Source organism: Schistocerca nitens, chromosome 4, assembly GCF_023898315.1.
Source record: "Schistocerca nitens isolate TAMUIC-IGC-003100 chromosome 4, iqSchNite1.1, whole genome shotgun sequence".
In the NCBI taxonomy this organism is placed as follows: domain Eukaryota; kingdom Metazoa; phylum Arthropoda; class Insecta; order Orthoptera; family Acrididae; genus Schistocerca; species Schistocerca nitens.
Genome location: NC_064617.1, coordinates 311,646,467 through 311,651,686, shown reverse-complemented (window position 1 = coordinate 311,651,686; position 5,220 = coordinate 311,646,467). Strand labels below are relative to the sequence as shown.

General features: G+C 39.7%; 1 pseudogene; it reads left to right on the top strand.

The window, feature by feature from the left end:
- Positions 1-4,376: 4,376 nt before the first annotated feature.
- Positions 4,377-4,494, top strand: LOC126253885 (5S ribosomal RNA; annotated as a pseudogene).
- The last annotated feature ends 726 nt before the right edge of the window (positions 4,495-5,220 follow it).

Here is a 5,220-nt window from a genome sequence, read left to right as displayed (position 1 = left end):
GTTTCGTTCGGTGCTGCAAATCTACGTTATCTTCACTGAGGTCGTTCACATGTTTGCTATACAGTTCTTTTCTATCCCAGCTTATTAACGTGATGTCAGCTATTTCTAAGAAATTACAATTATTATTATTATTATTACTCTTGCTATTACTTTTTTAATAACAATAATAATTACAGTAATAGTAGAAGTAGTAGTAGTAGCAGCAGAATAATCTACTGTTTTTTGACCACATTTTGTATACTTTGCTCGATAAAAACGAGTTCAGAATATTCTAGAATGTCCGTAAACAGCGAAGCAGCAGAGGAGTTCCACAAGCTCGTTCAGAGAAGCTGAAACGAGAGAACAGAAGGCCGACAGGGACGACAGTTGTTAGCAAATTATAGAGAAACTGAATCAACATCCAAAGTGTAATCAACGTTAGAGCGCCCAGTAACCTTATGCCCAATCAAGAATTCAAGCTCGAAGCCCACAGTGTAAACAAAGAAGAGGTGGGTAACACAGGTATCTGAACCTTATATGTACATGTGGTATCTGCTCTTTCGCACTCAGCCTTTGTGAGGCCAATTGAGGAGCTACTAGACGGGGAAATATCGGCTCCAGTCGTGAAAACTGACAACAGCCGGGAGAGCGGTGTGCTGACCACACGCTCCTCCATACCCGCATCCAATGACGCCTGTGGTCTCAGGATGACACGGCGGCCAGTCGGTACCGTTGGGCCCCCTTTTCGGGCCTTATCTGCTCTTTCGCACGTGTCCAAAAGAACAGACACCACATATACCCTGGGGTGATTGAGCTGCCCCTACCTACCGCTTTTATGCCCACCGCAACGTTGTCAAATATCACGTGCAAGATTTTCATATTCTCTCGCTTGTTACGTGCAGGCTATTTGTCCTACTGAAAAAAATGATCAGAAACTTTTTGTAGGAAATTTAATGCAGATAGATTTTGTTCCGGGAAACGTTTTGCTAGATGCCGCAGTTTTCGAACTATTCAAGAAAAATGTAGAAAGGGGACCTTCAAATGTATTTTTCTTGATTAACTCGAAAACGGTGGCCCAAACTGAAAACGTCTCCCAGTAAAATTTTTAACTTCATTAAATTACCTACAAAAAGGTCCTGATCTTTTTTTCTGAAGGACTAATAATTTGCACGTAGCGAGCGAGAGAATTCGAAAATCATATAATATTGCGGGTTGCATATATCCGGTAGGCAGGTCCAGGGTGAGACGGGCATGGGTCCTTTCCACAAGGATACACAGACTAGACCAAACTGTTACGGGAATCAGCATCGAGAGAGAGGGTAATGAGTAGGGGCGCTACGTCAGAAGTGCGTGGATATGTTGGAAATTTGGGTTGGTCAGGGGCCTTAAATGGATATCTGAGACGTCAAAGCGACGGCTCGTGAGAAACTGAAAACCCCGGCTAGAGTCCCGTTCCAGCATGAATTTTCCACTTCCCCTTTGATTAATTTCAATGCCCACTACCAGCTAACGTCGTTATTCCCTTAATTAAATATCTGAACATTGCCTACTGATCGCTGCTTGCACAAAAATTGCTGCGTACCTCAGACCGCCGGTGCTGCCTTCTCATTATTCCAGATGTTTTTGTTACAGTCAAAACCCGTTTATAGTTAGAACCCGTTCTTACTAGTTAAAACTAGTTTTTACTGAGCCACTTCGTCAAAACGTGTTTTGCCTGGTTAAAACTAGTTTTAACTAACTTTCGCTTTTGGCCAGCAGTAAATTATAGTTGTAACTAGGGCTATCAGTATCAATTAGTTTCAACTAAAAAACGAAGGAAGATTGCTTCGAGTTCAGTATACACCACTGTAGAAATCAGTGACAGTATAATTATACCGGTTCCTGTTATCGACAGAGCAAAAGCAGATCTCCCCATTATTATTGGAGTTGATCTTCAGAAAGATAAACAGGGCTTGCACAAGATTGGAACGAAATATGGGATACTCGACAAATTGTATTGCAGGTATGTATATCTGAATTGATTTCAATACTTAAGGACAAATGTCAGACACATTCATTACTTCATTGATTTAATGCTCTGAAAATGTTGCTAACTATTCAATTAATATTTTAAGTTTTAATACCTACATTGTAGTATATTTTATAATATGTATTAAGTACCTAATCGCCTTCAAAACAAGTTAATTAAAAGTTCTCTTCCAGATCCGAATTCGACGTGTCCAAAGAGAAATTCTTGCTGCTGGAAGACTAGCCAGAGACAAAGGTATCATTAAGAACTGCAACCAATATGGCAGCCGTAGGATCAGGACAAGGATTTGTTCGCTGTGTGTGTAAGAAGGCATATATTTCAAAAAGGTGCTTTTGTAGGAAAAAAGGAAACCTTTGTAACTCAAAATATCACGACAGTTTGCCTTGCAATAACAAATAATCAAAATTTAATTGTTAAATTTTTTTGGTACGTCTCTCTTTTGTTAAGACTGTAGCTACTTTTGTCAATGTATGAGTAATTAATACATATTTACTGTATGATTATTTTGTTTTCACTTTCGTAACTAATACTGTTAATATGGCTCTATAATGTTCCTTAAAATGTTTCTTCAGTGTATGGTTATTTTTGTATTGCTGTAGTTAATATTAATGACTTAGATGTATGATAATATTCTCAATAAATAGTGAATTGCACAATACAAAAATGCTGTTTTTTTTATTTCAATCAACACGTAGTTGCTCTTAATTTTACTATTTGCCCCTAAATAAATTTAGCGAAAACTAGTTCTGTCTAGTTGAGTTAGAACGCGTTCTTACTAGTTGAAACTAGTTGATACCGACAGCCTTATTTACGACTATAATTTACTGCTGGTTAAAAGCGAAAGTTAGTTGAAACTAGTTTTAAATAGGCAAATGGCGTTTTGAAGAAGTTGCTCAGTATAAACTAGTTTTAACTAGTAAGAATGCATTCTAACTAAAAACGAGTTTTGACTGTAACATTTATATCAATCACATACCTCGCTAACTCTGTCAAATCCGCTTTTCGACAGAATATGAGGCTGCACTAGTGTGAGAACATTTTCACATTTCCACAAAATTGCTGTAAGGACTGTATTTATTAGTTGCTTTTAATGATAAAGGTTATAAGAATGTGAAGGAGTTAATAAATTATTTAGCCTATAAAACAGTATGCACCAAATGTTGGAAACTGAGTGTAGGTCAATTAGAAAGGCGGATGTGAGTTTATGGTTGCAGGACAGCTATGGTCCAGAATGGTAGCCTGACAATTTGATGATTCAAAACTTTGAGGTTACTAGAGGTAGATGACGGTACGTTGGTGAGGGCGCACGACAGTAGTGTTCTTAGTGCACTACAGTTAGAGCAACGAAGTAATAACGGGCCTGAGTAGTTGATATGAACAAAGCCTGGAAGAAATTATATTACTTAGAGCAAACTGTTGGTACCTGTTCTCGTTAAACGCTGTCGAAGGAACAATATGCTTGGGCTGTGCACGAGATCACAGCACACTCCATTAGCACTTCGAGAAGGTGCTGGTTCGTAGTATTTCATTGGGTCACTTAGACAGCATACAGATTTGTGTTTTTTCCTGAATGAACTTGAGACATTTTTCTGTGCTTTTAAATGTTATATTTGCAGTTAAAATGCTTCAAGTTTCCCAACACACATAAATCATATGTATGTTAAACAGTATCTATTAGGTATCTATGAACAAATCGATGGTGGCACTGAAAGAGAAAATTTTGTCTGTGTAAGCAGATTTTCTCCTCCTTTCTCCTTATAGCTATTATGCCTCCATTAACAAGTTGTGTAGAATTCTTACATTAATTGTCAAAGCCTTGCAATAAAACTACAAAATTTATGATAGTAGCAGCAAACTATAAAACACATTCCACTTTTACTTAGGTTATTCTCCCGTAAAACCGAGTTCATGAACTATCTCACCACGTACTTTGTGGTCCGACGCGTTCTCTAACACACACTTTATTTTCGCTGTCTGTACCATGTTACACTGATTGACAACTGCTTACGAACAGCGACAATGTTAGACACGATTAATTACAGTTAATGATGGATGCAATGAGACACAGTACATACGTAATATAGGTGGAATGCCATGTTTATAACGAAAAATGCTACACATTTTATCACTTGGGAAAGCGGAATCTGTATTTGACAAAATCCAGACTCTCAACATCAAGGTCGATATCAGACTCTCAGTAAGGAAAAGCCCTCATCATGCACTAACGCACATTTTGTGTCTCTTATTCTGCTGGCTACCAAACTGTCAAGGAGACCTTGGGAGGATATTATTCCACTTCTCTCAGAAGTTTGTCTTCAGTTCTTGCACGGGGGAGGGTTGTTCATTAAGTAGCACGTCTGCCAAGAACGCCAGCGGTCTTGCCGCAGGGGCAACACCGGTTCCCGTCAGATCACCGAAGTTAAGCGCTGTCGGACTGAGCTAGCACTTGGACGGGTGACCATCCGGCCAGCCGAGCGCTGTTGGCAAGCTGGATGCTCTCAGCGCTTGCGAGGCCAACTGAGGAGCTACTTGATTGAGAAATAGCGACTCCGATCTCGTAAACTAACATACGGCCGGGAGAGCGATGTGCTGACCACATGCCCCTCCTTATCCGCATCGAGTGACGCGTGTGGCCTGAGGATGACACAGCGGCCGGTCGGTACCGTTGAGCCTTCAAAGGCCTGTTCTGATGGAGTTTAGTTCAGTTTAGTTCTGACAAAAAACATCCCAGACATGATGTATAGTTGCTCTGCCACACGGAATGTGGCGCTAATCGGTTCCACAACAACCTTCGTCAAACGCAGTACTGCATAGAGAGCATTCATCCACAGGCTTCGCCTTAGTTAAGAGGTCCCGTCCTCAACATTTCCTTTCACTATAATTGGTCGTGTGTTCAGTAACAATTGCCGTAGTAATTGACAGTTATTCCCTAGCAAGTGTCAGTTGTTCCTTGCAATTGCTAAGCGGTGTAACTACGATTAGCTACTCTTACTCCACACTTTAGTATTACTGTGCCTAATTAGCTATTAATTTTTCTCATTTTAACAGTATCAAGAGTTCCTTAAATGACGTAAGGTACTACAAGGCAATTTTGCGTCCACCATTGTTCATAGCAGGGTCTGTCTGCGTTGATTTAGAAAGTCTCTTTGTTTTCCTGTTCTGGACTTTTTTTTTACTTTGCTCATTCACTCTTTATATTACACATATCTTCT